Source organism: Hordeum vulgare, chromosome 4H, assembly GCF_904849725.1.
Source record: "Hordeum vulgare subsp. vulgare chromosome 4H, MorexV3_pseudomolecules_assembly, whole genome shotgun sequence".
Lineage (NCBI taxonomy): Eukaryota > Viridiplantae > Streptophyta > Magnoliopsida > Poales > Poaceae > Hordeum > Hordeum vulgare.
In genome coordinates, this window is record NC_058521.1 from 238,342,467 (window position 1) to 238,355,138 (window position 12,672).

Consider the following 12,672-nt stretch of genomic DNA (forward strand, 5'->3'; position numbering starts at 1 on the left):
TAAGGACATAATCCTTCTTCCCAGCTTGTAAGATTAGCTTAAGATTACGAGCCCAGTCTACATAGTTGCCTCCATCATCTTTCAACTTAGCTTTCTCTAGGAACGTATTAAAATTCAGGGTGACTGTCGCGTGAGCCATGATCTACAACACAAATATATTCAAAGTGGACTTAGACTATGTTCAAGATAATTAGAGTTTAACTTAATCAAGTTATTCGCTAAACTCCCACTCAAAAAGTACACCTCTCTAGTCATTTGAGTGGTTCATGATCCACTTACACTAGCTCAAGTCCGATCATCACGTGAGTTGAGTATAGTTTCAGTGGTAAGCATCCCTATGCTAATCATATCATCTATATGATTCATGATCGACCTTTCGGTCTCATGTGTTCTGAGGCCATGTCTGCACATGCTAGGCTTGTCAAGCTTTACCCGAGTGTTCCGCGTGCGCAACTGTTTTGCACCCGTTGTCTGTGAACGTTGAGTCTATCACACCCCATCATCACGTGGTGTCTCGAAACGATGAACTGTAGCAACGGTGCACATTCGGGGAGAACACAATTTCGTCTTGAAATTTTAGTGAGAGATCACCTCATAATGCTGCCGTCGTTCTAAGCAAAATAAGGTGCATAAAAGGATTAACATCACATGCAATTCATAAGTGACATGATATGGCCATCATCATGTGCTTCTTGATCTCCATCACCAAAGCACCGGCACGATCTTCTTGTCACCGGCGCCACACCATGATCTCCATCAACGTGTCGCCATCGGGGTTGTCGTGCTACTCATGCTATTACTACTAAAGCTACATCCTAGCAAAATAGTAAACGCATCTACAAGCACAAACATTAGTATAAATACAACCCTATGGCTCCTGCCGGTTGCCGTACCATCGACGTGCAAGTCGATATTATCTATTACAACATGATCATCTCATACATCCAATATATCACATCACATCGTTGGCCATATCACATCACAAGCATTCCCTGCAAAAACAAGTTAGACGTCCTCTAATTTTGTTGTTGCATGTTTTACGTGGTGACCATGGGTATCTAGTAGGATCGCATCTTACTTACGCAAACACCACAACGGAGATATATGAGTTTCTATTTAACCTCATCCAAGGACCTCCTCGGTCAAATCCAATTCAACTAAAGTTGGAGAAACCGACACTTGCCAGTCATCTTTGAGCAACGGGGTTACTCGTAGTGATGAAACCAGTCTCTCGTAAGCGTACGAGTAATGTCGGTCCAAGCCGCTTCAATCCAACAATACCGCGGAATCAAGAAAAGACTAAGGAGGGCAGCAAAACGCACATCACCGCCCACAAAAACTTTTGTGTTCTACTCGAGAAGACATCTACGCATGAACCTAGCTCATGATGCCACTGTTGGGGAACGTCGCATGGGAAACAAAAATTTTCCTACACGCACGAAGACCTATCATGGTGATGTCCATCTACGAGAAGGGATGAGTGATCTACGTACCCTTGTGGACCGTATAGCAGAAGCGTTAGTGAACGCGGTTGATGTAGTGGAACGTCCTCACGTCCCTCGATCCGCCCCGCGAACAATCCCGCGATCAGTCCCACGATCTAGTACCGAACGGACGGCACCTCTGCGTTTGGCACACGTACAGCTCGACGATGATCTCGGCAAGAGAGACGGAGAGGTAGAAGAGTTCTCCGGCAGCCTGACGGTGCTCCGGAGGTTGGTGATGATCTTGTCTCAGCAGGGCTCCGCCCGAGCTCTGCAGAAACGCGAGCTAGAGGAAAAACCGTGGAGGTATGTGGTCGGGCTGCCGTGGATAAGTCGTCTCAAATCAGCCCTAAAACCTCCGTATATATAGGTGGGAGAGAGGGGACCTTGCCTTGGGGCTCAAGGAGCCCCAAGGGGGTCGGCCGAGCCAAGGGGGGAAGGTCTCCCCCCCCCCAAACTGAGTTGGACTTGGTTTGGTGGGTGGGAGTCCTTCCTTCCCTTCCCACCTCCTCTTTTTTTTCTTTCTCTTTGATTTTTATTCCAATGCGCATAGGGCCCCTTTTGGGCTGTCCCACCAGCCCACTAAGGGCTGGTGCGCCACCCTCAAAGCCTATGGCTTCCCCGGGGTGGGTTGCCCCCCCGGTGAACTCCCGGAACCCATTCGTCATTCCCGGTACATTCCCGGTAACTCCGAAAACCTTCCGGTAATCAAATGAGGTCATCCTATATATCAATCTTCGTTTCCGGACCATTCCGGAAATCCTCGTGACGTCCGTGATCTCATCCGGGACTCCGAACAACATTCGTAACCAACCATATAACTCAAATACACATAAAACAACGTCTAACCTTAAGTGTGCAGACCCTGCGGGTTCGAGAACTATGTAGACATGACCCGAGAGACTCCTCGGTCAATATCCAATAGCGGGACCTGGATGCCCATATTGGATCCTACATATTCTACGAAGATCTTATCGTTTGAACCTCAGTGCCAAGGATTCATATAATCCCGTATGTCATTCCCTTTGTCCTTCGGTATATTACTTGCCCGAGATTTGATCGTCAGTATCCGCATACCTATTTCAATCTCGTTTAGCGGCGAGTCTCTTTACTCGTTCCGTAATACAAGATCCCGCAACTTACACTAAGTCACATTACTTGCAAGGCTTGTGTGTGATGTTTTATTACCGAGTGGGCCCCGAGATACCTCTCCGTCACACGGAGTGACAAATCCCAGTCTTGATCCATACTAACTCAACTATCACCTTCGGAGATACCTGTAGAGAATCTTTATAGTCACCCAGTTACGTTGCGACGTTTGATACACACAAAGTATTCCTCCGGTGTCAGTGAGTTATATGATCTCATGGTCATAGGAACAAATACATGACACGCAGAAAACAGTAGCAACAAAATGACACGATCAACATGCTACGTCTATTAGTTTGGGTCTAGTACATCACGTGATTCTCCTAATGACGTGATCCAGTTATCAAGCAACAACACCTTGTTCATAATCAGAAGACACTGACTATCTTTGATCAACTGACTAGCCAACTAGAGGCTTGCTAGGGACAGTGTTTTGTCTACGTATTCACACATGTAAATGAGTCTTCATTCAATACAATTATAGCATGGATAATAAACGATTATCTTGATACAGGAATTATAATAATAACTATATTTATTATTGCCTCTAGGGCATAATTCCAACATACTCACCATTTCCATAAGTATGCGAAACATAGTGAGCTTCTTTCCTTTAAGAGAGCACATAAATTTGTTTTTTTTAGCAAACATGGGATGATCCAAGTCATTATCCTCATAGTGATCTTCCGCATCAAGATACTCATCATATGGAGTAGAAGCTAGACTGAAAGAGGTTAACCGTGGAGTTACCTTAACCTTATCATGGGAGCTTTTGTCTTCCTCATCTCCCATGGCAGTCTTTGCCATCAAACACTTGTGAGCGTTGCCCTTGTAGTCCTTCATATAGTTGTAGTGAACAACATCACCACTTTTGTTGACTAGCCTCAAGGTGTTTTGTGTATCCTGAGCTACTCCGGCAACTCCACCAACATCTTCTGGATCTGATTCTTCTTGTGCAACCATTGCTCTTCCATCTGTCCTCTTGAACTTGGAGTTCATAGGGTTTGGCAACTTCTTCTTTACAAAGGTCTTTGGAAACCTTGGTTTGTCTTCTATCTTCTCATAAGGGCAGTCATTGGAGAAGTGGTTGGTTTCCTCACAGTTATCGCATTTCCTTACCTTCTTCTTTGGGAATCTTCCCTTGAACTTTCCTGCACTGAACTTCTTTACAAAGAGAGAATGTCCTCATAAGATGGGCTTTCATCAGAGTCAACATCATCACCATCTTCGCAGTCATCATCACCCTCTTATTCTACACTTTCTTCTTCGTCACATTCATGCTTGGCTTTCAAAGCAAGATTGATCTTTGATGTTGAAGTGCCATGCATGGCAAGGTGCTTTGTTGCATTTTCCTTTGACTCTTCAAATAATTGGAAAGTGGATATGATGTCATCTGGAGTCATTTCTTTGAACCCATGGTGCTGCCTCATGTCCCATACCATTTGATGGTGATACGGAGCAAGAGCATGAAGTAACTTGTCCACAAGAAATCTCTTGGTCAGATTGAAACCATCTTGCGTCTTGTCACAGTCACATGACTTAATGTCTGCGGTGAGAGTCATGAGCCGTTCTAGTAGTTTCTTGGGATATTCACCCTTTTCCATACAGAAATTCTGTAATTGCCCCTTGGAAATTTCATATTGAGCAAGCCGAAGAGTGGAGGTACCGGTCTTGGTCCTTATAATGCTATCCCACAGTTCCTTGGCACTTGTGATGTGAATGTATGGTCTTCATTGCTTGTCATTCATTCCTTTTCTTATGCACATGATTGCAGTGTCATTGAGATGCTTCTCATAAGTTTCTCTGGGAGTGAGGCACCTTGGATCTACAGGATTGTACCCATGCTCGAGGATGTCCAACATCTTATCATTGGGGTACCTAAGATGATCCTGCATACCAACTCTCCACAAAGCAAAACCGGAATTGTCATCAAGCAAGGGAGGTTTTCCTCCAGGATTGTACTTAGGTTTCTCAATTTGAGATCTAGCATAAAGCCATGGAACACTGGTTTGGTTCCTTTCCGAAGGTTGTTGGCCAAATGAAGTACCATGCACATGTGGCCCTAAGGCCCTCGGGGACGTGGTTGTCCCCGTGGTTAGTGATGTTAGTCTCATTTGGACCATGGCCTCAAGATAAGCATCATGATCCTCTTTTTGCTTGGCAAGGGCCCATTCCAAGTCCTCAGAGGTGAAAGAGTTGACTTCCAAGGAAGTCCCGTCCCTCTGCACTGGAGCTACCGTAGTTGGAACCTCGTCCATCTCGCTCTAGGGCGGTTAAGCCACAAGAATAGAGCACGAGGCTCTGATACCAATTAAAAAGGATCGAGATGGACCTAGAGCGGGGGTGAATAGGTACAAATCCAAATTTTAATAATTACTTAGCAATTTTAGGCAAAAGTGCGTAATATGAGTGTAGGCCTAATAATTGCTACGACATGGAGTAAGCTATTTAGAGTGAAGTAAGACAAGCGGTAAACAATAATCAAATACAAGTACGTAATAAGGATTAACACAAGTAGAGAGTTAGGGTTAGGAATAACCGAAACTCCAAGAGAGACAAGGATGTATCCTGATGTTCACTTCCTTGGAGGGAAGCTACGTCACCGTTAGAGGGGCGGATGTTACCACGAAGGCACACCAACACCACGAAGGCTGACCCTATTCTCCCTTTGAGATAACTCCATGAAGGCGTTTCTCAACCACTAGTGGTAAGCCTTGAGGTGGCTTCCAAGCCTTCACAAACTTTCCGGGGGAAATCACAATGGTTTGATTCCTCTCCGAAGACTCCTACCGCCTAGGAGTCTCCAACCTCCAAGAGTAACAAAATCACGGGGATTGCTCAAAACTTGCTGAAATCACAAATCACTTTGGTGGGAAGGAGGAGAGGGAGACGATCTATCTTTTGATTGGAACAACACTCAAAGGGACTCACAAATGCTCTTGGGATCTAGGATTTGGTGTAGACAAGAGTGAGTGAGAGGAAAGGTGTTCTTGGATGTATTCTAGCTGTGTTGAACACTCTTTCACGAGGTGGGAGAAGAGTATATATAGTGGGGACTAAAAAACAGCCGTTGGGGACACTTTAAGTCACACAGGGTCCGGACGTCCGACGGTTGCCGGAAGTCCGGGCGTCTGCGAGGTGTCGGACGTCCGACAGGGGTCGGTCGTCCAAGGCATGTAGATATGAGTGAAAATACTGTGAAATGAATAGCGGTCGGACGTCCGGAGAGGACCGGAAATCCGAATTATTCGACTCAACTTCTTCTGGTGGAGGGCTCCGGATTTCCGAAGCCTGCCGGTCGTCCGGCCCTCGGATGTCCGGAGGGAGCCGGAAATCCGAGTTATATGACTCAAATACTTCTGGTGGAGGGCTCCGAATTTCCGAAGCCTGTCGGTCGTCTGGCCCTCGGACGTCCGGAGGGAGCCGGACGTCCGAGGAAATAGACCTGTTTTGAGATAAGAACAGAGTGGAGCATATGTGGAATTGGGTATGACAGTGAAGATGTGGTATGAGCAAGTTCATCGCAAAACCTGTGATCCCCTCTTAATAGTGCGGGATCCCTATACTCTATCAGTAAACTCAAAAGAATAGTCTACATCATCTTTTCTTAATCCCGAGCCTTCCCGAAATATAAATCCCGATCTTCTCACACCACCTTTGGCACATAATTCTCAATCTACTAAAGTACTTGCCATCCTATGATACACTCAACAAATAGGATTAGTTTCCTATGTATGTGTTGTCATTAACACCAAAAATCGATTAGGGGCATAGCATGCACTTTCATCCACGTGCAACACACGTGCAGCCCGGTGACGTCTCCCACACCTTGAACCAGCAAGGAGGAGGGAGAGGTTGGGGAAGATCTCCAGCAGCACGATGGCGTGGTGTTGATGGAGAGACGAGGTCTCCCGGCAGGGCTTCGCCAAGCACCGTGGGAGAGGAGGAGGAAGAAGAGCAGTGCTGCACCGAGAGAGAGATGGAAAACCGTGTCTCCAATGGCCAAAACCACCGCTATATATAGGGGGAATGGAGGGTGGCGCCCCCTTTAGGGTTTCCCCCTTGAAGGGGGGGGCAGCCCTAGATGGGGAAAGGGTGGTGGCTAAGAGGGGAGGAGGGGGTGGCGCACCTCCTGGTGGGCCTTAGGCCCACCTGCGCTAGGGTTCCCCCCTTCCCCCTCTTAGGCGCCATGGGCCAGGTGTGGGGGTGCACCAGCCCACTCAGGGGCTGGTTCCCTCTCACACTTGGCCAACGTAGCCTCCTGGGGCTGGTGGCCTCTCTCGGTTGGCCTCCGGAACCCTTCTAGTGGTCCCGGTACTTTGCCAGTTGTGCCTGAAACATTTCCGGCGTCGAAACCCATCCATCCTATATATCAATCTTTACCTCCGGACCATTCCGGAGCTCCTCGTGATGTCCGGGATCTCATCCGGGACTCCGAACAACCTTCGGTAACCTCATATAACAATTCCCTATTACCCTAGCGTCATCGAACCTTAAGTGTGTAGACCCTACCGGTTCGGGAGGTATGCAGACATGACCGAGACATCTCTCTGTCCAATAACCATCAGCGGGGTCTGGATACCCATGATGGCTCCCACATGTTCCACGATGACCTCATCGGTTGAACCACGATGGCAAGGATTCAATCAATCACGTATACAATTCCCTTTGTCCGTCAGTATAGAACTTGCCCGAGATTCGATCATCGGTATACCTATACCTTGTTCAATCTCGTTACCGGTAAGTCTCTTTACTCGTTCCATAGCACATCATCCCGTGACTAACTCCTTAGTCACACTGAGCTCATTATGATGATGTTCTACCGAGTGGGCCCAGAGATACCTCTCCGTCACACGGAGTGACAAATCCCGATCTCGATTTGTACCAACCCAACGGACACTTTCAGAGGTACCTGTAGTGCACCTTTATAATCACCTAGTTACGTTGTGACATTTGATACACCCAAAGCGCTCCTACGGTATCCAGGAGTTGCACAATCTCACGGTCAAAGGAAAAGACACTTGACATTAGAAAAGCTTTAGCATACGAACAACATGATCTAGTGCTATGCTTAGGATTGGGTCTTGTCCATCACATCATTCTCCCAATGATGTGGTCCCGTTATCAATGACATCTAATGTCCATGATCAGGAAACCATGATCATCTATTGATCAACGAGCTAGCTAACTAGAGGCTTGCTTGGGACAAATTGTGATCTATTTATTCACACATGTATTGCTGTTTCCTGTTACTACAATTATAGCATAAACAACAGACGATTATCATGAACAAGGAAACATGATAATAACCATTTTATTATTGCCTCTAGGGCATATTTCCAACAGTCTCACACTTGCACTAGAGTCAATAATCTAGTTACATTGTGATGTATCGAACACCCATAGCATTGTGGTGTTGATCATGTTTTGCGTGAGGAAGAGGTTTAGTCAACGGGTCTGCAATATTCAGATCTGTGTGCACTTTACAAATATCTATTACTCCTCTCTGGACCTGGTCCTGGATGGAGTTGTAGCGGTGTTGGATGTGCTAGGTCTTCCGGTGAAATCTGGGCTCCTTGGCTATGGCAATGGCTCCAGTGTTATCACAGAAGAGTGTCATCGGACCCGACGCTCTTGGAACCACTCAAAGGTCAGTGATGAGCTCCTTCATCCAAATCCCTTCATGAGCCGCTTCCAAAGCAGCTATGTACTCCGCTTCACATGTAGATGCTTCCATGACGTCTTGCTTGCTGCTGCACCAGCTCACTGCCCCGCCATTCAAAACATACATGTATCCGGTCTGTGACTTAGAGTCATAAGGATCTGTGTTGAAGCTAGCATCGGCGTAACCCTTTACGACGAGCTCTTTGTCACCTCAATAAACGAGAAACATCTCCTTAGTCCATTTGAGGTACTTAAGGATATTCTTGACCACTGTCCAGTGTTCCATACTGGGGTCACTTTGGTACCTCCCTACCAAACTTATGGCAAGGTTTATATCTGGTCTGGTACACATCATGGCATACATTAGAGAGCCTATGGCTGAAGCGTATGGGACAATACTCATCTTCTCTCTATCTGCTGCCATGGTCGGTGACTGAGTCTTACTCAATCTCATACCTTGCAAAACTGGCAAGAACCCCTTATTTGAGATTTGCATATTGAACTTCTTCAATATCTTGTCAAGGTATGTAATTTGCGAAAGACCTATGAGGCGTCCCGATCTATCTCTATAGATCTTGATGCCTAATATGTAAGCATCTTCTCCAAGGTCCTTCATTGAAAAACTCTTGTTCAAGTAGGCCTTTATGGTCTCCAATAACTCTATATTATTCCCCATCAATAATATGTCATCCACATATAGTATGAGGAAAGCTACAGAGCTCCCACTCACTTTCTTGTACAAACAGGCTTCACCATAAACCTGTATGAACCCAAACGCTTAATCACCTCATTAAAGCAAATGTTCCAACTCCGAGATGCTTGCACCAGCTTATAGATGGATCGTTGGAGCTTGCATACCTTGTTAGAACTCTTAGGATCGACAAAACCTTCTGCTTGCATCATATACAACTCTTCCTTAAGATTCCCGTTAAGGAACGCTGTGTTGACGTCCATTTGCCAAATTTCATAATCATGAAAAGAGACAATGGCTAACATGATTCGGACCGACTTCAGCTTGGCTACGGGAGAGAAAGTCTCATCGTAGTCAACTCCTTGAATTTGTTGAAAACCCTTTGCGACAAGTCGAGCTTTGTAAACGGTCACATTACCTTTTGCGTCAGTCTTCTTCTTGAAGATCCATTTATTTTCTATGGAGCGCCGATCATCGGGCAAGTCCACCAAAGACCATACTTTGTTCTCATACATGTATCCTATCTTGGATTTTGTAGCCTCAAGCCATTTGTTGGAATCCGGGCCCGCCATTGCTTCTTCATAGTTCGAAGGTTCACCGTTATCAAACAACATGATTTCCATCACAGGGTTGCCGTACCACTCTGGTGCGGATCGTACCCTTGTCGACCTTCGTGGTTCCGTATCAACTTTATTCGGAGCTTCATGATCATCATCATTAACTTCCTCTGCAGTTGGTGTAGGCGCCACAGGAATAATTTCCCGCGTTGCGCTACTCTCCGGTTCGAGAGGGGGTGTAATTACCTCATCAAGTTCTACTTTCCTCCCACTTACTTCTTTCAATAGAAACTTTTTCTCTAGAAAGGATCCGTTCTTGGCAACAAAGGTTTTACCTTCGGATCTAAGATAGACGGTATACCCAATAGTTTCCTTAGGGTATCCTATGAATACGCATTTCTCCGCTTTGGGTTCGAGCTTTTCTGGTTGAAGTTTCTTCACATAAGCATCGCAACCCCAAACGTTTAGAAACGACAGCTTAGGTTTCTTGCCAAACCATAGTTCATACGGTGTCGTCTCAACAGATTTAGACGGTGCCCTATTTAAAATGAATGCTCCAGTTTCCAATGCGTATCCCCAAAATGATAGCGGTAAGTCGATAAGAGACATCATAGATCGTACCATGTCCAATAAAGTGCGATTACGACGTTCAGACACTCCGTTACGTTGTGGTGTGCCAGGCGGCGTCAGTTGTGAAACAATTCCACACTTCCTTAGGTGTGTGCCAAACTCGTGACTCAAATATTCTCTTCCACGATCAGATCGTAGAAACTTTATTTATCTGTCACGTTGATTCTCAAGCTCACTCTAAAATTCCTTGAACTTTTCAAACGTCTCAGATTTGTGCTTCATCAAGTAGATATACCCATACCTAGTCAAATCATCGGTGAGAGTGAGAACATAACGATAGCCACCGCGAGCTTCAACGTTCATTGGACCACACACATCAGTATGTATTATTTCCAATAAGTCGGTTGCTCTCTCCATTATTCCTGAGAATGGAGTCTTAGTCATCTTGCCCATGAGGCACGTTTCGCATGTGTCAAATGATTCAAAGTCAAGAGACACTAATAGTCCATCAGTATGGAGCTTCTTCATGCGCTTAACACCGATATGACCAAGGTGGCAGTGCCACAAGTATGTGGGACTATCATTATCAACTTTACATCTTTTGGTACTCACACTATGAATATGTGTAACATCACGATCAAGATTCATCAAGATTAAACCATTCACCAGCGGAGCATGACCATAAAACATATCACTCATATAAATAGAACAACCATTATTCTCTGACTTAAATGAGTAGCCGTCTCACATTAAGCAAGACCCTGATACAATATTCATGCTCAAAGTTTGTACTAAATAACAATTATTAAGGTTTAAAACTAATCCCGATGGTAGATGTTGAGGCAGCGTGCTGACGACGATCACATCGACCTTGGAGCCATTCCCAACGCGCATCGTCACCTCGTCCTTGGCCAGTCTCCGCTTATTCTGCAGTTCTTGCTTTGAGTTGCAAATGTGAGCACCAACACCAGTATCAAATACCCAGGAGCTACTATGAGCGATGGTAAGGTACACATCAATAACATGTATATCATATATACCTTTAATGTTGCCGGCCTACTTGTCCGTTAAGTACTAGGGGCAATTCCGCTTCCAGTGACCTTTTCCGTTGCAATAGAAGCACCCAGTCTAAGGCTTGGGTCAATTCTTTTTCTTCTTCCCGGTATCTGGCTTACCGGGCGCGGCAACGGCTTTGTCGTCTTTCTTGAAGTTCTTCTTACCCTTGCCCTTCTTGAAACTGGTGGTCTTATTGACCATCAATACTTGATGCTCTTTCTTGATTTCTACTTGTGCAGACTTCAGCATCGAGTACAACTCGGGAATGGTCTTCTCCATCCCTTGCATGTTGTAGTTCATCACAAAACCTTTGTAGGTTGGTGGGAGAGACTGGAGGATTCTGTCAATTATAGCGTCATCCGGAAGTTCAACTCCAAGCGAAGTCAGACGACCGTGTAACCCACACATTCTGAGTACATGCTCACTAACAGAACTATTCTCCTCCATCTTACAGCTAAAGAACTTGTCGGAGACTTCATATCTCTCGACACGGGCATGAGCTTGAAAACTAGTTTTAGCTCCTAGAACATCTCATATGCCCCGTGTTGCTAAAAACGCCTTTGGAGCCCCGTTAGTAAACTGTATAACATGCCACACCTAACCAGAGAGTAGCCATCACTCTGTGTCTGCCAGACGTTCTGAATGTCCTGGGCCACTGCGGGAGCAGGAGGGTCACCTAGCGGCACATTAAGGACATCAGCCTTTTTAGCTGCTTCGAGGATGAGCTTAAAGTTGCGGACCCAGGCCGCATAGTTGATACCATCATCTTTCAGCTTGTTTTTCTCTAAGAATGCATTGAAATTGAGGTTGACAGGTGCGTTGGCCATTGGATCTACAATATTTGTAAAGACAACTTTTAGACTAAGTTCATGACAATTAAGTTCATCTAATCAAATTAAGGATGAACTCCCACTTAAATCGACGTCCCTCTAGTCAGCTAAGTGATATATGATCCATGTTGACTAACCCGTGTCCGATCATCACGTGAGACGGACTAGTCATCATGGTGAGCAAGTTCATGCTGATCGTATTCAACCATACGACTCATGTTCGACCTTTCAGTCTCTTGTATTCGAGGTCATGCCTGTACATGCTAAGCTCGTCGAGTCAACCTAAGTGTTTCGCGTGTGTAAATCTGGCTTACACCCGTTGTATGCGAACGTTAAAATCTATCACACCCGATCATCATGTGGTGCTTCGAGACAACGATCCTTTGCAACGGTGCACACTTAGGGGAATACGTTCTCGAAATTTTTATGAGGGATCATCTTATTATGCTACCGTCGTTCTAAGAAATAAGATGAAAAACATGATAAACATCACATGCAATCATATAGTGACATGATATGGCCATTATCATCTTTGCTCTTTCGATCTCCATCTGCGGGCATCGCATGATCATCATTGTCACCCGCGTGACACCATGATATCCATCATCATGATCTCCATCATCGTGTCTCCGTGAAGTCGTCACGCCAACTACTACTACTACTACCACTAT